We start from the raw sequence: 23,544 nt of genomic DNA on the forward strand, positions 1-23,544 counted from the left end.
GAGGGTATTATTATGAAATGAATGTTTATCACCCCCCAAAACTCATATGCTGAAATCTTAATTCCAAGTGTAACGGTATTAGGAGTGAGGCCTTTGGGAAGCGATTAGGTCACAAGGGTGGAGCCCTCATGAATGGGATTAGTGCCCTTATAAACAAGAGACCCTAGAGAGCTCTCTCATTTCTTCCACCAAGTGAAGACACAGCAAGAAGACATCCATCTATGAACCAGCAAGTGGGTCCTCACCAGACACCAAATTTGCTGGCACCTTGATCTTAGACTTCCTAGCCTCCAAAACAGTGAAAAATAAATTTTTGTTATTTATAAGTCACCCAGTCTATGGGATTTTTGTTACAAAAGCCCGAACAGACTAAGACAGCTGATGATAGTACTGAATTTTTAAATGTACGTTTTGAATAAATATACACTTACCTTTCAAGAAAACTTTATTGATCCACAAATCTAACTGACACTTGAAAACGCGTGCTCTTGTTATGGGTCATAGATGACGTCAGGCTCTGTACAACAGAGTTTGCCAAATAAAAGTCTTGGTTGGCCAATTGGAAGTAAAGAATCAAGAAATAGAGATTGGCTGAGTTATCCCTCAACTGAGCTGCAGGAAAAACAGCAAATACCTAGAAAAATAAATAAATAAAATAGCTTCAAATATCCTCTCCCTAAGCAAAGGAACCCTAAACCAAAGCCATCAATGCAAAAAGCAAGCTGAAAAAGTTTATGTCATAATATTTCTGGCTCTTAGGGGACAAATGTTAGCTTACTCTTTAATCACTCTTTCAATCATCTATTTTAGCTCCTAGAAGAAATTCACTTTATAATGCCTACAATAAAAAGCATTATCATACAAAAAAAACCCTAAAACACCTCAATATAAAACAAATCACCTGTTATCACTTTGTTTCACTGAAATGAAATAAAAGTGTTCAAATAAGAAATACACTACTAATACATAGTAAAATAATATCAAGTATTAAAATCACATAAAATAAAAAATGGAAATCTAACATTTGCAAACAAATGTGAAAAAAAATTCCACTGAAAATGAATTCCAAAGCATAAATAAAAAGTAAAATTAGAATACAGATGTACCAGTGTGGCAAGTAAATATTATTTGTGAATTAAAAGTTAATTTCCATAGCCTTTTTGCCTGTAGAAAAACATTTATCATCTTTAGTAATATACTTCAATCTACTTCCACAAATCATATCTGACATAGATGTATGTATCTCTACATAAAATCAAGAATGATGGAATTTCTTAAATATCTAATTTAGGTAAAGAACCTCTAAATTATAATAAATTACTAAATATATTATTATCACTCTTTTCTAGATTTGATTCTGTATCAGTTTACTTTACTCCCAATAACCTGTTACAGCTTACTGGTGACTCAGCGTATGTACAAAAGGACAACAGTAGTTAGGTAAAATATAAATCAAAAACACAGAACTTTTGAAAAACATTATGATAATAGATGTATCTGAAACCTACTGGGATTCAAAAGAAATTAATTATTTAAAACACATTTGAGCATCATATGCTACTGAAACCAAATAACAAAGTATGATTTCTGAAGAATACCAATGAATGTAGCATTGATCTCCAGACAGATTTAAGGAAACTGTTCTGTGCCCCTATACTGAATATAGTTCATGTTTTGTTTGTTCATTTGATAAAGAGAATGATTTATTACATTCTGATGGAGGATTTCTTTATTTTAACTTTCAATCTCATCTGAAAAGTTACAAACAACATGTTTCTAAATTATATAATCTATGTATGGAAAATATCTAGATACTGTCAGCAGCTCCTTGGACAGCAATATAGTCACATGGTTTTTCTCCATGGTTGAACTAAAAATCGCCACACCACTGAAATAAAGCATGTCTCTATTTCTCATCATTCCCTTGTAAAAATATAAACCATTTTTATATTATGGATGTCTCTTTAGAGTGAAAGACATTCAAGTATCTTTCAATTATTCCAATATATGTGTATTTGATAAATGTGTGTTTATGTAACACTTAGTATAGATTGTCACACTACTGTGTCAATACTGTTCAGAGAATGATGGCTATTTCTTCAGAAAGTATGACAGTAACCAAAGAAAAAGTGACACTACAATCAGTGTCCTCAGTAGTTGTGATTTGCTTTGTTTCTAAACACATACTTTACATCCCAGTCAATTTTACATTTCTTACACTGCTGGGATCATGATTCACTTTATTGTTTTGACAGGACATAATCCAATAAAAGATTCCATTGACATACTATCAAAGAAACCAAGAAGGAAGGAAGAAGACTACAGGAAGAATTAGGAAACACGGAAGGCTATCTGTACAGGAAAAGTGTATGTTATGCCTAGACTCGCTCAGCAAGCCACATGCAGAAGGAATGTTTACCATTGTCTCACTGAAAGGATATACCATTCTTCTAGTTATTCTCTACGGAATTGCATAAACATTGAGAAATCTAGAAATAGACAAACACATGCACATATAAAAATTACTGTCAGTGTATAAGTTACTGCTGCCCTGGGACTGCAATAATTTATGTAACATCTGTTTTCATATCTTTCTAATTTTTTTCCTAATTAACATGCATATTTAACGCATAAATGCTCAGACCACCTCTTTTTTCTGCTGACTGCGCCTCTTTATTTTTTAAGTTGTGCACTCCTAAGGAGAATTCAGGATAGATGGAAACCAAAATCTTATTGAAAGAACTAATTTTACAATGTAAACAACAGTACTGAACCAATTTTCAAGAAAATACTACAGCCTTAAGAGTTTTCACAAGAACATTTCAATCTGCTAACAATAATCATACAGTAAATTAAGGTCCAAATACCAAAAAGTAACATAAAAGCACAATTCCAATATCATATTAATCTTCTTCATTTTTTCTAACTTTTATAAGAGCTGAAAAAACCTTTTATAACATCTATGATTTCTTGTCTTCGTAAGTTTTGGTAGCATTTTAAAAATTTTATGCCTTAGGCAAATAACATAAATAAATACATTCCATATAGTAAACATCAAGGAGTACACAACCAACTATATCTTTTTTAAATTGTGAACTTCAAATGCTGTCCAGATGTGAGGAAAGGGGAAAGTTTTGACTCTAAAAGTCATTAAAGTACAATCAACTTCTGGAAGCTCTTAATCTGTACTCGGAAATTCAAAATTCAAAACACTACTAGTCTTTAAGTAAAATTAGAGGCTCATGAAACCAATGCTACAATAACAAATGTATTCCCAAGTAACAATGCTTAACCTGCCAACACTGTGACTTCATGTGTACTTACCTCACTTCAGAACTAATCTTTTAGTTCTAAAAGATTGTCTTTTAATTGCCTAGTTATGTAGTTCAGTCAGTCATTTAATATTTCTCATCTGCTGTCAGGGCTGTTCTAGGCCTTTGTAGATGTTGAAATTGTCTCACAGAACTTACATTTTATTTGGAGAACCAAATAGTATCCAACAACCATGCAAATACATAATTGCAAACAGAGATAAATGCTACTAAAAATATGGGAAATTCCCCACCATGAGATTTTATAACAGGAGACTTGATGTATCCCAGAGAGCAGCAAAGACCTAAAGTAAGACTGAGATGAGATCTGAAAGGTACGGGAAGTGTTCAAATCTGGGCACATCAAGTGCAAAGGTCTAAAAGCACTTATGAGAGAAGCACATTCAAAGTCAGGAAAGAGAAGCAAAGAGGCCAGCCACAGCTAAAGATGGAACGTACGTGAAACAAAAAAGGCAGAGTAAGTGAATAAGGCAAAATTCCTGAAGGGTTTTAAATAAGGTATGACAACCAACTGTATGTTGAAAAAATATCCAATGTGGCAGAATCATGGAGGGGGCAAGAGAAATGCAGGGGAGGAGTTGAGTGTGAGGTGACAGTAGCGTAGACTAAGGTGATGGTGGGGAAGACAAAGATGAGAAGGCAGAAAGAGACACGGGATAACAATCAGCAGATTTTGATGGAAGATTAGATTTTGTGGAGGATGCAGATGGAGAGAATTCCATTCATTGATGCAGGGAACCCTAACAGAAGGGTGCAGGTGTTGGAAGGAAGAGCCCAAGTTTAGACTTGGACGTGTTAAGGGGTTAGCTGATGGAAACATCCTGTGGGCATTTCAACAGAAACATCTGGAGCTACTACTAGAGTTTGGAGCTATAGGAAGGGTCTGGGCTAGAATCAAATTTAGAATTTACCAGGATATGGGTACTAGATAAAAAATAGAGATCTACACTGTTTTCCCACAAGAAAACCCCTTCACACATCCAGCACCTTCCTTGTTTCTAGTTATCACACCACATCAGAATAGGAAAACATACATTTCATAATCTGACAAACTCATTTAGCCTAAAACTGGTTCATTCCATAAGGCACACTCGCCTTCCCTTAAGTTGTGGAATAACAGTCATCATTTATTAGAATGCCTACTCTGGGACAGAACTATAAAAACATGCTGAAGCACTCTAAAAATGTGGTAGATTAATCCTCACAATAACCTTAGAATTTTACAATCTTCATGCCTGCTTTTCAGATGAGGACACTGAATTTGGGGATGTGTAAAGTCGCTAGTGAAGCCAGTAAACGATAGAGGCATCCTTCCAACCCAAGGCTACCTTAACCAACAACCCATCGTTCTTTCCACTAAAAGGAGGGTAGCTAGGATAGTGTAAGACTCTGGGCTTTATAAAAAGTGTGAATCACTAAGCTGTACACCTGAAATTTATATAATATTGTAAATCAAAGAGTCTGGGCTTAAAAAAAAAAAAAAAGTAGTGAATTACCTGGCGGTTCAGTGGTTAGGACATGGTACTTTTACTGCCGGGGCCCGGGTTGAATCCCCGTTGCGGAACTAAGAGCCCACAAACTGCTCAGCGCGGCAAAAAAAAAAAGACAGAAAGAAAAGAGTCTGGGCATTAAAATCAAATCAACCTCAGTTCCAGTCCTGGCTCCAGAAGACCACTTAATCTCTCTTACGTTTCCTCACCTGCAATTTCCTCCCCTGCTAGGAAGTATTAACATTTTAGGAAACACGTGAAGGCTCTGGGTTGGGCATCACCATTAACGTGACATGTTCCTTCACCACAGGAGTGTCAGTTGAAAGAGGACCCAAAACACTGATAGCTTTGGAAATTTCCCAGCACAGAGCATGGCAGGGCATCAGGAAGGGCTGCCTCAGCTCACCCCTGTTCTTCCCCCAACTGGGGAAGAGCAGCTTCCATCAGAAGAGCAGAAGCCCATATCCTAAAGCTGTCAATGGAGAATTCAGCAGTGGGTCTAAAACTTCAGTGTGCATAAAAATCTCCTAAGGAGCTTCTTAAAATGGAGATTCCCAAGCAGACCTTCCCAAAGATTCTGATACAGCAGTGGAAGGGATGACTCCTTCAAGCTTTCTAAAAGATCTCTACCAACAACAATCACTTTCCATTCTTCAGGCACATAATTTTTAAACTATTTATTGGACACATATAATACTTTATTTTGTCCAATTAAATTGTACCCAACTTAATACAAAAATTTCAAATATGTTTCTGAACAACTACTGTCAAGGTTCCTTTTCTATAGAAAGAGGGATAACTAAACAGCAGCAGTTTTAACTATACATAAAATGTCTCTACCAAATTTGATTTTCCTTAATCCAGATTTTAGTCTTGTGATTAAAACTAAGTCATTTATGGATTTACATGTCAAAACACATAGGAATGTTTAAGGGAGATGAATGGTTCATAAGGAAACTTCTGTCACACAAGTTAACCACTGGATAAATAAAATATATTGTTGATTAGTAAAGAATCTTAAAAATATGTAAAAGGGTCTAAAGCAGTAACAGTTATCAAAAAAAAAAAAAATGGAGTAAGAGCTTACATATAACCCTCAGTGATACCACTGGATGCTAACAGACACTGGTACCAAAACAGCATTCAAGACCGAAAATGTCTACTGTATTTCCAGATACTTCAGATCACTTAGAAAATTAAAGTACGCCCATCTTACTTTCTACATGAACTACAATTGTCACTATGGAAGTATACATTCTGGTCACTGCCCCAGCAGCCCCCATTAACCTGACCTACAGGCAGGGCACACTGAGTCAGGGCTGCCTTAACAACATTCCAGAGGCTTAAGAGATTCTGACGAATTCTAAAACTCCAAATTTCCACCCAAGGTTAACGGAATTTAATTTTTTAATTTTGAAATTTCAAGATGGGTGTTATTCTTTCAAGGCTTATGTGCGAAGCTAAATGTGAGCAGTTAAAAGTTTAAAGTTTAGTACATACGGTCTCCTTGTATTCCTCTGAATCAAAGAAAATACCCACTCAGGTTTGTTTGTTTTTAACCTCATGACTTACATGACCACGACAGGGAATAGAAAGCTAAGGATAACAAAGCTGCTTGAAAAAATACTTTAGTGACAATAACATCAATACTCTACCATGATACTGATATCTATATGAAGTATCTCATTTGATGCCACCTTACCTCCACCCCACCCCCACCAAAACAAACAAACAAAACAGTTAATAAGAACTTAAGGACACTAACTTGCCCAAGACCTCATCACTAACAAATGGTAAAGCTGGGATTTGAACCCAAGAAATCTTAACCCACAGGCCATATGGTCTTAACCACTGTATCATGCCATTTCAATTCAAAGACAATTATAAGTGTAATATACCTGATTGTTACTCACTCTGTTCATAACTTCCCTTAATTTTATAAACCTTTATATAGCCACTATCCCCAAAGCACTGACACAATCTAAGTATGTTTCTTTGACTTTTATGGTAAATGAAATACTTCTAGGTTGTCCTAATAATAAAACATACCTTCACTTCCAAAATCACTCTTCATCTTAGAATTCTTATAGTAGTATGTGACATTATTTTCTCTCAAACAGTCATGCTCATTTCTCACAAATAGTTGGTACCAAGTTTGATCCCACACTACCCTAAGCTCCAGGCAAAACAGAAACCAATGTATGCACAATTAAAGAAGAGAAAAATTCTTGTGATTTGAGGATTATATCTTCTAATTTTGCTCTTGATGCCAACATAGCCTCTCTTCTCTATATCCTGATTCATTTAGGATCAAGCTCTGATACCAAGTTCAAATTCGCTTACAAATAAGAAACAGATTAGTCTCCATCACTCTAAATAAACCAAAAGAGGCTGGGTCATTTCTGAGAGTTGCTTTGGGCACCTGAGGTCCATTTCAATCTCGGAGACCAGTCTAAATGCTCATGAAAAGTTAGAAAATTCCTGGAACTGTGGTTTCCTTAAGAAAGCTGCAGATTCAACCTGACTCCAAGAGATGAAAAATTCCCTTGAGCATATGTTAGTTTTTGTGCATTTCTTGTGGCAGACATGAGGCATGGGACTTTTCAAAGTAGACATCCTTCACAGTGCAACAAGGATACAAACATATTTATAATTAAGGTATTCCCTTCTTTTAAGTGTGTTCCTGTAACTAAGATGAAAATAAATAAGATTTCTGAAGAAATTATTTTAGATTAAACAGGCTAAAACTTTAAGCATTACCATAATTTTATTTTGTATTCTAAATTCTCTGTTCCAGGCTTATTAAATTATTCCACATCTCATTAACTACTCCTCCTTATGTTATTCCATTTGCTTCAGAGTTCCATTTTTTTTTTTAATCTATTGCCTTTTTGTAACATCACCTGCCTGTCACCTTTTATCCAATAAAAACTGTAATTTATCTTGTTCAAATTGCAAAAAGAAAACTCGAACCATAGCTGACTGCACTGGAGGAAAGCCTATGAAAAGCAGTCACTGTCCCAAGTTATTCCAGAATTCTGAGGAAGCTTTAGTTCTCAGAAAACAGACGTGCACAATAGTAATTAAAACCAGAAGAGAACAGATAATAAGTTAGCTCTACAAAGGACTCAATTATTTAACACATGTATTTTTTCTGTTTTGTGGCTCATGACTTTCCCATCACTTACTTTACTACCAAACTACTGTTCCTTTATTGATCTCACTGCCTATTAGCCCCTTCTCAAAAAGAATAAAAGAAACCTAAACTGGATAATATTGCTAATTATTAGCAGCATAGAAAAATAGCTGAACCAATTATTGGGTACTTAGTGAGTCTTTTAGAAAGATAATTCCAGTAGTGGGATAGAGTGCTAACAACCGAACTAGCACAGTGGCTATAGAAATGGAGGAGTGAGAGACAAAAGAACATGAGAAAAATGGTGGTACCCAGACACAGAAATGGAAGAAGAGAAAGAAGTTTAGTTTATTTCCAAGGTTTCTAATCTAGCAGGTAGGCAGATTAGATTATTTGTGCCATGAAGGGAATAAAAAATTTTTTAAAAGATAGGAGGAGAAAGGGATAAGAAAAAAGGCTGATTAAGAGAAAAAGCACATACTACATATCACTTCATAAACATGCCTACCTCAGTATCTTGCACTCCTGCAAAAGGGATGTCGAGGACAAAAGAAGTAACAAATGAATGATCTCAATTTTAATTCTGCTGACTCTTGTAACATTAAGTAACCTGAATTCACTGAGTAAAATGAAGTTTAGATCACGCCACTAATTCCTCAAGTTTTTGAGATTTCATTTTATTTTAGAAAGTCTCCTTAGTTCTAAATACACTGGTTCAAGCCTAGAAGTATCTTCAATTGAGTACTCTCTTTAAAAATTTTGCCAAGTTGTGGTCTCTACAATTCACATAATATCTCACTTTGAGCTACTTCTTGGTATAAATTATCCAGCTGAATTTTAAATTTTGCATTAGGTTACTTGTTTAGTAGGTTTGAAACTAATACTTCAGCAAAACAGATACAGGAAGATCACACGTGTATCAGTGCTTTCAGTCTAATAATTCAATAAAACAGCAATCAATTAATTTATGTTACTAATGCCATTTTTTTTTTGCTACTCAGAAGGATAACTTTTTGAATGTATTCTTCAAAATCATTTTTAAAATATTTAAAGATTCCAAGCAAAATTATTATTATGGTCTCATACTGCAACAAAATATATAAAACTAAGAATATTCAAAATCCCATAAGAAAAAATGCTCTAGGAGGTTAAAAGATTATAAATTGTGAAGTGAAAAGAGGAAAATCATAAATATGATAAATACAGTATACCAAAACTTTTGGTTTTATAACCAAAATGGGTTATGAAGATTTTTTTTATAAATTTATTTATTTTATCTATTTTTATTTTTGGCTGCGTTGGGTCTTCGTTGCTGTGTGCAGGCTTTCTCTAGTTGTGGTGAGCGGGGGCTACTCTTCATTGTGGTGTGCGGGCTTCTCATTGCAGTGGCTTCTCTTGTTGCGGAGCACGGGCTCTAGGTGCGCGGGATTCAGTAGTTGTGGCTCACGGGCTCTAGAGCGCAGGCTCAGTAGTTGTGGCCCAAGGGCTTAGTTGCTCCGTGGCATGTGGGATCTTCCCGGACCAGGGCTCGAACCCGTGTCCCCCGCATTGGCAGGCGGATTCTTAACCACTGCACCACAGGGAAGCCCTGAAGATTTTTCTAAATTAATGTTTTCCAGTTTGGATACTGGAAACTAAGCAAGAACTCTCAGGCAATTGGTTATTACTCTCCAAGGGCAGGAGCCCAAATAAAGCGCCCAACTCTCGGGACTTAAAAAAAAAAAAATCACCCAGAGTCAACCTCTTGAGAAATGATCCTCAAATTCTTCTGTGTTCATCTTTACAATTATTTCTCTCGTCCAAGTTACATGAAGGGAAAGGTGACAGTCAGCTACCACACCCCCTACAAGGAGAGTTTTAAAAAGGCTTGTTGAAGCCTTCAAAAAGGCTGGTAACCCTGATCCTTAGTAGGACATCCTTCCCAGTCCTGTGCACTGGACCACTTGTTGTGTAAGTGACTGAACACTAGGCCGTCTCCCAGAGCAGCATTTGTGGACAGGGGAAAAAACCCTGAAAGACCAGGTTACTTAATCTAAAACTGCTGCTGCTTTTAAAACACCATGGCCTAAATAATCATTGAAATACTACTATCTTTCATTGAAAACATTTAGAAATGTCCTTATCTAAAGACTACCCATATGTAAAATGTGCTTTTAACCTTATAACTGCCCTTCTGAGCACCGTCTGATGACATTAATTTCTCAGCCCATGGTACTTGGGGTGGGAGTGGAGGTACGAGGAGGATGTCCTAAAAGACTCTTCTTTGTGTTTCAGAAAATGTCGATTTATTTAATCCCCATAACAGCTCGATGCAAAGGTTTTATTATTATCATTAATCCCACTTATACAGATGAAGAAATTATAGGCATTGTTAAGTAAACTTATTTAACATCACACAGTTAATAAGTGGTATTTAAACTCAGGCCTGTGACACTCCACAAGCCGATCCTTTACACACCATCACAATGTCCTCAAGTATATCTATGAGTAATGTAAGTCAAAATCACATAGTGAATTAAAGTGATTCCTTTATCTCCGTATTTCATTGGAGTACCTTGGAAACCCACCACGGGGAATGAAGTTTGTGCCTCCTATAACCATGGACCGTGGGCTCATAACATTGAAATCTGTGATTCCTGGAGCTCAGACATCGTTTTCCCTCACTTATTTTCACTCTGAAATACATTATCTCTTGAATTCAGTACAACAAGAAAGCTCTCTCTGAAAACATACCTAGCCAAGCTCTGTGCTTCAGTCAATGTGACAGGCATTAATTTAAGATTAAACTTCCTAAACGGCTAATTCCTACATAGTTTTCAACATGTTATCCTTGAGAGCCCTACATACATATGCACTTGAGAAAGACATTTTTAACGGCATTCCTTCTCAAATATCCCTAAAACCAGTGTGCAGTTGGCCAGACAATACCAAACTACATCCTGAGCCTCATAAGTATAAATGTATCAGTACAAGAAGATAGATAACTCCCAGAATAAGTCTTCAAATAGAAAATTATTATACTAAGAATAAATGATAGTAAAACTTCTAGAAAATTCAGATCTGTGGCCTACTCCACCCACACCCAAAGCTGACATAACCAACTGGAAAAAGAGTTCCAAAGACATTGTTAAAATACTTCCCAAAGGCAATTCCAGAATTTCCTCATGAAGAACTTATCACTCTTGCCAGAGGGTAGACTTGTTTTGACACCTGATAAGAGTTCTTCAATCAGAACATGTTTAAAGTGAGGCAGTAAGTTGCACATTAAGCCATTTTTTCTAGCTCTTAAAACAAAGGAATAATGTTGACCAGAAAACAGAGCTCACATGGTAATAAGATTCAGTCATGTATATATTATGTTATATATAAATTATTTTTAGGAAACAGAGTTTAATTCTCAAGTATAAGAATTTAAAAAATAAAGACTAAGTTCAAAACATACTGTGGTGTATTTTTTTTTAAACTACGATTCCTCTATTTTGACCCTTGGTAGCTTAGTCTATTTTGAGCTCTATTTAACCAAGATTTGGTGCCTAGAAACCACTTAACATAACTTTATTAATTTGCTAAGCCATGATATTCTGAGTTCAGCTTAGGCTTCCACATGCCCAAAACATCCACCTATAGACTGGACAGCTCTCATTCAGGGCTAATCCTTCCTCTTGTACAAAACCTCTCATCGGAGCACGAACTATTCGCAAAGCAGCTGAGCTGCGTTTCAAGCTGCTGGAAGGACCGGCCTTCCCAGCTTCATATAATTAACAATCTCAGTGTGTCTGCACGAATGAGTGACTCATTAACTTGATTTTTTTTTTAAAGAGTCAAGCTCTTAAACTACAACAAATATTAGTTACATAATATCATATACTTTTACAACACCACACAATTCAAATATACACAAGCCAAATTATAACACTCTAAGGAGAATGTATCTCAGAAAATTCCAGAATTCTCAAGACTTCAAGTCTTAGCAGAAATGAATTACATGTACTAAAAATATCTACTTTACCTGGCATTTTTAGCAACTAGAATTCTGCTCAACAGCACTTTTGATTTTCTGAAGGTACAGCCCATTTTAATCATCCCACAAAGGTTAATTTATGTTCAAAAGAGTTTGTTTGGGCACAGAAAACAGGACCAAATATTTTTAAAAAGGAAAAACAACAGTCTTTTAGTAACCAGAAAATGTGATCAGGTAGGAAAACAAAGTTCACCATACGTGGAGGTTCATTTTATCAACTTCTGTGATGAAAGATCAGTAGAGTGTGTATCATTTTGGGGAAGCACAACAGTAAATATTAACATGTATATATTCACACGCTCAATTGTGACAGACAAATCGTGTGAGGTTTCTGTGAGTTAAGCAAAAAAATGGGGTGGGGGGGCAGGGGGGGGGCTTTGTTAACATCCAATAATGCAATACAGAAATTATATTTACGCTGCATGTAATAATAGATGCTTTCATGATACTGAATAGACTTTTTCACACAAAGATGAAGATCATTCACCAAATTATTGTGACTACTATATTATATTCTGGAAAATAATGATAAATCATACAAGCCTGCTCTCTAGTCCCAGGCCCATTTATCTTTCCAGTCTCCCTCTTCTAAACTATGATAGACTAGAACACAAGAAAAATGGGTCTCTTATTCCATCACTACCGTACTGCCCACCTCCCTGCCCTTGCCCCCATAAAGTCAATCATAAGCTTCTTAGTAGGGTTTAATTTTCCTCAAGTATTTTTATTATTTTACTCAAATCTTTGGTTATCTATGATATATGGAACATGAGAATATTATAATTAATGATAACATAAGATAAAGGACTGATATAGCATTTTAATAAGGAAAATTATGATGAGTAATTATTAGTTTATATGGAAAAATTTATTTCATAATTTTTGGAATATACAAATGAAGTTAAAATAATTAGCATAAGAAATATTTGGTTTAATATAATTAAATGTGAGAGAATGTCCTTCAGAAGAGAAAAGTTAAATATAGCACTTTACAATAGTAAAGCTTTGTAAGGGTTCAGCTCACACATTTTAAAAATCTTTTTTTAAAGTCATACATACACTTTGACAAACAGGTAATTTCTATAGTGAACAAAAACAACAACAACAACAAATAACCCAAAACTAGTAAATCATATCATGGCCCCCAAAGAATGATCCCAATACACACCAGTAGCTTCAGATAAAACGGGAAATTCCAACTCTGGCTATACTGCACAACATAATAAGAAAAGGGAGAAAACTGAGAAGAAATGGCTTAATTAAATTCCCCTCCAACAGTTAATTTTACTGAGGAGAATGATTAACCATGCAAGAGCTGCTATAGCTGTTAGATTAAAATCAGGTATTTTCCAGACTATCTTTTGGAAAGTAAGATACAGATAATATCCCAGAGAAAAGTGATCTAAAAATTCAGGTAACTATTGATTTAGAAAGTAATTATTTTTTAAAACCATCATTATTTGCAATCAATTTAAAAGAGTATCATTAGATTGAGATTATTATAACCCATTAATACAAACTGCAACTTAACATATCTTCTCAATAACATCTAGTGTGCACTATTTTAAAAGCTCCATAAACAGTAGTAAATAAAAATGGAATACAAATTTAATCCATTTTAAAGTTTTACATAATGACCCGTGGGGCCTGCAGCCTCCCTCCAACATGACCTACACTTTTACTCCACGTCCGTATAAATTAGAATCCACATTATCAATCTTTCTGTACTCATTCTACTTAATCACTTAATACACCTGCACTTAACTATCAATGTTTCCTTTTCCATATTTGAAACCTACAGATATCAAAGAGTATGAAGAAAAAGAAACCAAAATTGGGCTTAAAGGGGAAAAAAGGTAGAGCACATCTGCAAATTCATAACTGACCCTCTTACTCCCCAACTCCGTTGCATTCCTGCTGACTTCTGAAGAGCTACCATCAACCCACAGGATTCAGAACAGGACCTACAGTAGTCAAGGAGCAAAATGGCTGCTCATTTCTTAGAGAACAGATTAACAATCTTTTTATGTATGAAGTCTACTAGAGGTTTTCTGTTATTAAAACACTGCATATCACGCAACCCATTAGGAACAAAATTATAGCAACGTTTCAGTAGATTCAGAAAGAAACATTTTGATAATATTCAACACCATTCATGATTTTTTAAATCAAAAAACAAATTTTAACTAGAAAAACAAGAAGGCTACCTTAAAGTGATGAAGTGAATGAATGCATCTTTCAAAAATCCATAGCAAACATAATACACAGTGGTGACACACAGAAGCACTATCCTTTACAAAAGAGTAAGACAGATGCCCACCATCACCACTTTTATAAGAGACTGTACTAAAATTTCCAAGACAGCACATTAAGATAAAAAATAAAAGGCAAAATGAATAAAAAAAGAAACAAAGTTGTCATTTTTTCAGTTATGATAGTCAACTGAAGACATCCAAGGGGATTTTAAAGACACTTTATTAGATTTAATAGGAAAATTCTGAAAGTTTGCTGGATATAAGGTTTCCAATTTTGATTTAACGTGTCCACTTTCCCTAATCCATGATTATCTCTTTCCTTTTTGGTGTCTATAGAGAGTTGAGTCTTACTTAAGAGTCACCAACCAGAACTACACAATGTATTAAGTGCTAAAGTTTGATAACAATGAGATAATGTACCTCCTTTCTCAGATCCTGTTACATTTTCATCTCTTTCTATTCTTACACCAAATTGCTTCTATAATTAAAATACCCTTTTAGTGGCCGCTTTTGGCCAGATCATCAGAGTAGGCCAGTATTTCTAGGTATACTCTATCTCCGATATATCCCATTTCTTTCCTATATCAGAATAAACCAGTCACAACTCATTATTCTTCGTAAAACATAACCCAATTTACTTAAAATATCACTTTGCGGCTGACAAAAATGAGAGCCCCTTTGCCAGGCCCCTGCCCGCCTGCAGCCTGCAGTGGTATTCCCGCACTTATTCCTCACCATTTGCTTTACCAGCATCCTGCTTCCTACATCTTGAGTACCATGTGAAAATCTGGAATGTTTCACTGCATGCTTCCAGAGGGTTCCTGCTGCTTACATATACCACTCCATTTAAAAGGACCTACTCACCATACTTTTCATTTCCTATCGCTGATTCAGTTTCCAATTCATGATGGATTTTTTAAATTGTCACTTATTTTACATTTTACAAACTTTTTCAAAGCCTAGCAAAATACTAGCATTACTTGCCTATTTAACTTTTCAAAAACTCTCCCTATTTTGCTTATGGGACATTTTCATCAACAATATCTTTGGAGAAGTACAAAACCCTTTTTATATAACTCCTGCCCTTTCCAAGTTACTGAAATTGTACTCTCAAGCTCCAAATGTAATGTCCTTTCCCACGTCCTTATACTCGTTGATTTCTCTATAGCCCTAACAACTAAGATCTCCTTCCTAAAATTCTCTTTCCCTTGTTTATATAATTTTTTTTCCAACAATAGACCCATCAGTTTCTAACCCTTTTTCTGATGCTGCCACCTTATGAACATATAGGAGGTTCTCCAAGATCTTTCTTTGGCTGATTTCTTCCTCGTTTCACCCTCTCCCCCGCCCCTCTTTTGGCTTAGCAGCCTCATTCAAATTTCATGCCTTCAACTAACATTTTCTGTCCTCATGTCTCTGGTCCTGGCCTGGATCTCAAGAACTAGGCCACAGCTGGCATGTACGTAACACCCAAAGTAGACACTGCCAGTTGGTTGGATATTGGCTCAAATGACATCTCTGCACTGCTCTGGACAGTCACCACACTATCAGATGTAGCCAACACTGAAGAAGAAACCAACTCACCACATCCAATCATTCCCTAAATGTCTCTACCTGATAATCCATATCAGCACCTTATAGACAATTTATCAAATGCAGAACTCATTATCTTTCTCTAAAACTTTCTGCTCACCTGCTTCGCTTTGTAAGAAAATCCTGAGTCTTCAATAATTCTCTTTCGTACCTTTAGATCCACTTTGTTATCATATCTTACTGAATAACATTGTGGTATCAACCAAATTTGTCTCTTTTTATTCCCCAATGTCATGTCCTAATATAAGCACTTAACATCTCTTAACAAAGCTCCGAAAGCTGCTAGCTTCCTAACTAGTCTCCCATCTGCAGTCCTTCTCCCTTTTTCTCAATGTTACTAAGTGCTGCAAAAGTAAACTGATCATCTCGTTTACCTATGAGCATCCAATAGCCACACAAATTCCATACCCTTACAATCAGTATCCTCGACAACGTGGCTGTTAGTTACTTCTAATGTTACTTGTATGTCTCCACTCTCTATGTATTCTACCAAATATAATGTCTCTATTCTTTACTCGTGATGATTCTTCTGTCTGGGTCTCCCTTTCCTTTGGGCTGGAGAAAACTAGAGAGTAGAAAGAGAAGCAATACAACCTGATATTGCAGTGGATAAATGTGATGAGTGAATAAGAAAGATCATGAAAATTACTCATATTTCCAGCTTTTACAATAAGATATATAATGACACTAGTCACTTAAATAAAACTGGAGGCATTTGAGAGAGGGGTTAGAACTTACACTGTGAAGTGATTTGACATCTCAAAGTGGAAACAGATACCAGATAGGCAGGTGGACATGTAGATCTTGATCTCAGAAGACAGGTGTAGACTAGCAATGTCACTCTAACTGTAATAATATTTATATTTATTTATAACTGTAATGAAAATTTGCCATAGGTTTGCTTAGAAAGCTAATATACATAAAGTTCAAAAAGAAGATAGAATTTTAAAAGAAGAGGCCTAGAACATGCCATTAGAAGCCAAGTAGAGAAAGAAGAGCTAGAAGACTGAAAAGGAATAAGCAGAAGAATGTGATTTTATAGAAGCTAAGGAGGAAAAGCACAGTTAGAAGAAGGCATGCTCTGCAATGTTGAATGCTACTGAGAGGAAAAGGAAGAAAGTAAGACAAAGAAAAGGGGAAAGAAAATCCCATGAGATTTAACAACACAGAGGTCTTAAAAGGTGGCTTTAGTTTTCACAATGGAGAAACCAGAGTGGAGTTGCTGGAGTGAGAGTGGGAGGTGAGGAAATGAAGGTGAAAAGTTGCCAGGTAGAGACAACTCCTTCAAAACACTTGGCTATGAAAGGGAAGAGAGATATTACAGAGAATGATATATAATAATACACATAAATACACATGTAAATACACAGAGTGCCTCTAAAGCTCTTGGAACAGTGCATTATTTTCTCCCACTGATAGCTCTCAATGCAACATTCATTCCTACCAAGGTCAAAAACAGGCAAGAATGCCCACCATGACCACTATTACTTTTCTTCTGGACGTATTAGTCACCGAAATCAGACTAGAGAAAACCATTAGAAATGTAAAAAATAAGAATTAGAAAAGAAGAAACAAAGCTATTTGCAGATGACCTGAAGCAGACGAGCTGGAAAACCCTAGAAAATCAATGATGAAACTCAAAAAACAAAAGAATTCAGCAAGGTAGCAGGATATAAAATAAACATGCAAAAATCACTCACATATACAAATAAAACCAGAGAGGATATCTAATGAATGAGAAAGTCCCATTTAAAATAGTAATAAAAACAATTAAATATTTAGGAATAAACAGAACTATGTTCAAAACCTACATGAAGAAGAATAAACACTCTTCAAAGACACAAAAGTAGGCCTAAACAACAGAAAAGAAACACTTTGTCCTTGGTTAGGACATCTCAACATCAACATGTCATATATTTACAAATTTAACTTGCGCTAGACAATTTGATATTGAAGTTCAAGTGGCAAAGAAAAGTTCAGGAAAAGCTAGGAAACACTGAAAAGGAACAGATATGGCGGGGGAGGGAATGACTCTCATTAAAACATACTACAAAGCCTCTATACTTAAAACAGTGTGGCACTGCTGAAGAGACAGACCAATGAAACGGAACACAAAGTCCAAAAATAGATTTAGCTACGATAAAGTGACATCCCAAAACACTGGTACAAGAGTGGGCTTTTTAACAAATTGATAGACATTTGGGGAAAAGAAAAAGAAGACAAAAACTTGATTTGTTTCTCACACCATACACAAAAATAAACTCTAAATGGATCGGAGATTTAAGTGTAAAAAATGAAACTATACAAGTACTGTTTTATAAGTTGAATTCCTCCTATGACCTGGGAATTATAAAAGAAAAGTCTTTCTAATTAGAACTAAAATACAAATACAAAACTTATACATGACAAAAATACCAGAAGCAAAATCAAAAGAGATATGACAAACTGGAAGAAAACATTTACACTATAACTCACTGATAGATGGTTAATATCATTACAAACAACTTTCGAAAGGACAAAATGTCCTATAGAAAGTGGCTTTTTTTAAATTTATTTTTGTCTGTGTTGGGTCTTCGTTGCTGCATGCGGGCTTTCTCTAGCTGCGGAGAGCGGGGGCTACTCTTCGTTGAGGTGCGCGGGCTTCACATTGCAGTGGTTTCTCTTGTTGCAGAGCACGGGCTCTAGGTGCGCAGGCTTCAGTAGTTGTGGCTTGCAGGCCCTAGAGCACAGGCTCAGTAGTTGTAGCACACGGGCTTAGATGCTCCACGGCATGTGGGATCTTCCTGGATCAGGGCTTGAACCCATGTCCCCTGCATTGGCAGGCGGATTCTTAACCACTGTGCCACCAGGGAAGTCCCTAGAAAGTGGCTTTTAAACAGACGAAAAGACATTCAGCTCCACTCATAATAAGATGAAATGCAAATTAAATGTACACTGAGATAGCATTTCTCACCTATCAGATTGGGAAAAATTCAAAACGTTCACAGTACACTCTGTGGGCAAGGCTGTGGGGAAACAGGCACTCCCAGACACTCCTAATGGAAACACAAAATGGTACAACCCTATGCAAAGGAACTGGGCAATATCTCATTAAACTACATAAGCATTTACTCTTTGAACCAGTGAGCCCACTTCCAGGAATTTACCCTGAAGATAAACGTGCAACAATATGAAAATGCATATACACAAGGATATTCATCACAGTATTATTTTCAATTGCAAAATACTGGAAATTACTTCAATACCCATGTGTAAGACATTGGTTGAATAAACCATGGTACATACACAAAATAAAGTAGTATCTGTAAAAATGAATGAGAAATCTCTATAAACTGATATGAAGTGATTTCCAAGAGATATTGAAAAATGAAAAATAGCAAACTGCAGAAGAACATATATAGTACACTACACTTTTAATAAGAAAGGGGAAATTAAAAAATGTAGGAAAAATTATCTGCTTATCTTTATAAAAGGAAGGATGAACTAAAAAACAGTAACGCTGTTTACCTATAAAGGATGGAGTAAATGGGAAACATGGAAAGACCTTTTCATACAATTTTATTTTTTGGAAAAGTAAATCATTTTCTACATATTCAAAAAATTAAGTCAACAAGGATGTGAAGCTGAAAGAAAACTAAAATGAGTGCACTCAACTGTATTTTACCGTATCCACACTTACCGTATCCACACGGATTATAAAGAAAGAAGAAATCCAAGTAATTATGAGTACAGCATTTGATTATATATACTCACAGAATTGGGTGGCGTGAGGATGGAGAACTTCAAACAAACCTTGAACGGGTAAAGTTTTTGGTAAGGGTGTTTGTTCTAGTGGTATAATGAACCAATTCTGAAACTATTTTAGATCTGTTATGTTATGGAGTTGTACAAATAAGTTAATGTGTTGATGCTGTTGGAAGCCAATACTGTCACTGTGAAAGAAGGGACACATAAATATGGAAAAGTGGAAAACAAGAAAGAACCCTGTGGAGACGGATTAGAAATAGAGATACTGGTGTGAACTAAGATTTCTAAAATGTGAATATGTGTGTTTCCCAGTATGCATGTCTGCATACATTTATGTATCAATGTAAATGTGTATACATACATACACCCGTACTTACTTCCTAGCGCTCTCTCCTCTAAAAGGGCCTAAAGGCCAAGACCCCACAGTGATGAGCACAGTCCACTAGCAAGGAGAACACTAATACCATTCCCCCACTTACAACAATCAGAGCTCGGGACTCCCCCAGTGGTCCAGTGTGTAAGGCTCCGCACTCCCAATGCAGGGGGCCAGGGTTTGATCCCTGGTCTGGGAAGCAGATCCTGCATGCCGCAACTAAGACCCGGCACAGCCAAAATAATAAAAAAAAAAAAAAGTAAATAAACAAAGTAAGTAATTAATTAATTAATTTAAAAAAAAAACAAACAATCAGAGCTCTTCAGAGAAATGGCTGCCAAGAGCCGCCAGGGCAGAAGAGATCAGAGATAAGTCTATGACCACTTGCTTTGCCAGAAAGTAAGGAAGCACTCAAAAATCTTATGGGGGAATGCCATGCACTTCTACTAACCAAACCTGGACAATTTGGGCATCAAAATAATTAAGTAATGAATTACAAATCATTGAAAAGAACAGATATCCATGAGCTCATACCAATGATAAATGACTGAATGAATAAGTCGATCAATCAGTCAATCAGAATGGTTTCTGCTTACAGCAGAACACTGATGCTGACTGGAAGGGAGGCTGGAATTGGAAAGTCAGCAGTTTGCAACCTTTATAGAAAAAACTGTACCAGGCAAGAATCATCAACAGGTGCTACATCTAGGTGGAAATTTTGATGAGGAGCAGGATATTTGCATGATCTTGAAGTGTTTCCCCACTGACTGCTTATTACACTTCCAAGAAGAAGAAAAAAAAAACTAGCTCTACAGTGGAGAAATCTGATAACACTCTGACCGAATGATCACAATTCACATTCTCAACGTGCCTCCACATGAGATATCCCGAGAAGGATACATCATTATTTATGTAGTTTTCTGGTTGAACAGAGAACCTGAATCTAATCACGAGGAAACAGCAGACAATCCCAAATGAGGAGTGACAGGCAGACAGACAGACAAATGAAGGACTGCATCATTCAAAAATGTCAATGTCATAAGAGACAAAGAAAGGCTGTGTGACCATTTCAAATTAAAGAAGGCAAAAGAGACATGACAGCTAAATGCATTAGCTGGTCCTAGACTTAATTCTTACTGAAGGGAGAAAATGCTTATATAAGGAATGTTATTGCATCATGTGACGAATATGGAATATGGACAACAGATTAGATATAAGTATTATACTAAATTTACTGAAGCTGGTTATTGTACTATAGATATGGAAGAAGAGAACATCCCTACTAAGAAATACACATTGACATACTTTCAGGCATAAATGCAATCTCTGCTCAAAGTTCAGGGGGAAAAAAGTGTGTGTGTGTGTGTGTGTGTGTGTGTGTGTCTCTCTCTCGAGGGAAAAAGGGAGGAGACACACCCAACTGATAAATGAGGTAAAATGTTAACAGTAGGTGAATCTGGGTACAGATTAAAGTATTTTTAATTTAATTAAAGTTTTTTTAAAAAGTATTTTTTAAGCCATCCACTTGCCATTTTTCCTACCATATTAATCCCACGTTAAGTTGAAGAGAATGAGGCCCCAGGATGTGAAGTCATCAGGAGGTGAGCCCACTCCATCTTACTTCAGAGTCTAGCACTGATTTTAACTATCAAAACACATTGCATTTAAGACTTACCGGCACCTTTAGCTCTAAGATTTCCAAGGTTGTTTGGTCTGCCCTATCTTACCTCTGCTCTTCTCTCCTAATTTTCTTTCCTCTGTTCCCCTAACTGCAGGCCCCTATCACTACAATTGCATCGTGCCTCAGGCTCTCCAGCATACAGTACACTGGCCAACTTTACTTCTTACAAATCCCCTGGGAAAATCCTATTTTAGCTGGAAAATCCTGGATTTTAGCTCTCATACATTTACTGGGCTATACTTTACCTACTCCAACAGGCACCTGGAGGGCAGAACTGACTCTTTCTTACTATTGTATGCCCAAGGTCAAGTATAAACCTTACTCTATATTTGGGATTTCAGTAACCATTCATTGAGCTGAAATGTTTAACTGGTTTCATCGCTCGCTCATGGCTTTCCTCATTCTAGCAAATATTGGGAATGCTCAATTTCCTCCCGTCCATTTGCCCACCAAATCTGACTGAGATCTAGTCAACATTCACTTTCTGGAAGATGCTTTCTCAGTTATTCCAGCTCTGGAAATGTCTGCCATGCTCAATCCCTTCAGCACACAAGGGCTGTACCAATACCTTTCGCACTTATTATAAATAACAATATTGGAAAGTATGTTTTATGTGGCATAACATCACAGCAATTTCAAAAGTTGTCCTTATCTCTTATTTTGATTAAGAAAAATAAATACTGGAAAGAAGCCAGCGTGTGCATCTGCTAAAGAAAAGATAAGAATCACTGTGTTTTTAAAAAAAAAAAAAAAGAAAAAGAAAAAGAAAAGGATGCCGGACGCCACGGTCAAGTAAATTTGGAAAATGCTAAATTGAGTTAAGCTACCCCAGGTTCTCAGATCTTTTAATATAAACCAATGTATATTGTGATTATCCTAGAGAGGAACAAAATATACGGTGCTTTCCAAACTTACTTGACCATGGGGCTCTTTCTACTCAGAGCATCTCCTGGGAAAAACAAACCACAGAATATACTTTGGAAACGCTGACTACACTACTGCTGGGAGAACACATCAGAATATCTGGAACTTGCTAAGACACTTAAAAACCAAAAGAGGGGCTTCCCTGGTGGCTCAGTGGTTAAGAATCCGCCTGCCAATGCAGGGGACAGGGGTTCAAGCCCTGGTCCGGGAAGATCCCACATGCCGGGAAGCAAGTAAGCCCGTGCACCACAACTACTGAGCCTAGCTCTAGAGCCCACGAACCACAACTACTGAGCCCACGTGCCACAACTACTGAAGCCCGCGCACCTAGAGCCCGTGCTCCGCAACAAGAGAAGCCACTGCAATGAGAAGCCCATGCACCGCAACGAAGAGTAGCCCCCGCTCGCCTAGAGAAAAGCCCGCATGCAGCAATGAAGATCCAATGCAGCCAAAAATAAAATAACTAATTGGAAAAAAAGAAAAAAGAAACCAACTGCTTAACATTAACAGAGTCACGTGAAGCTTCCCACCTATAATATCTATACAAAGTAGCAACTGATTCTAATTGTAATTAGTTAACGACCAAAACCCTGGAGTTCTACATCAAATACTTGCCTACTTCAGGGTCCCACGAAAATTCTGATGTGAACTTCCTATTGCCTCCTCCAACTCTTGAACTGCAGATGACCAAATGCAATCAGCATCCCACAATTACAACACACACATGCAGAGCAAACGAGAGGTTTTGGCTGAGAAACATTACAGCAGTGCTTCTCAAATTTTAATGTGTATACAAGTTACCTGGTATACAGGTATACAAGTTACCTGTTGATCAGAATGCAGATTCTGATTCAGTAGGCATGGGGTTGGGCCCAATATTCTGCATGTGCAGCAAGTTCACAGGTAACACCAATGCTGTCGAACTAGGGACCTCACTCTGGGGGAGTGTTCCGGGCACCTTGTGACAAAAAAGAGGCCGCTAACTTATAAGT

At 36.6% G+C, this 23,544-nt stretch overlaps 1 protein-coding gene across 6 annotated transcripts in view; it reads right to left on the reverse strand.

Moving 5' to 3' along the window:
- The window catches only part of TBC1D5 (TBC1 domain family member 5), a 537,570-nt gene that overhangs the window by 402,629 nt on the left and 111,397 nt on the right, over positions 1 to 23,544 (reverse strand). For 3 of the 6 annotated variants that reach the window (XM_059920392.1, XM_059920387.1, XM_059920389.1), the window contains exon 3: positions 432 to 634. The exons of 2 other annotated variants lie outside the window; for them this stretch is intronic. The gene's annotated coding sequence lies outside the window, so the exon portion shown is untranslated. Of the gene's footprint in view, positions 1 to 431; positions 635 to 2,419; positions 2,490 to 23,377; positions 23,398 to 23,544 lie in introns of those variants that run through there. One more of the 6 variants, XM_059920391.1, reaches the window with a different exon arrangement.

This window comes from Balaenoptera ricei, chromosome 4 (genome assembly GCF_028023285.1).
Source record: "Balaenoptera ricei isolate mBalRic1 chromosome 4, mBalRic1.hap2, whole genome shotgun sequence".
NCBI lineage: Eukaryota > Metazoa > Chordata > Mammalia > Artiodactyla > Balaenopteridae > Balaenoptera > Balaenoptera ricei.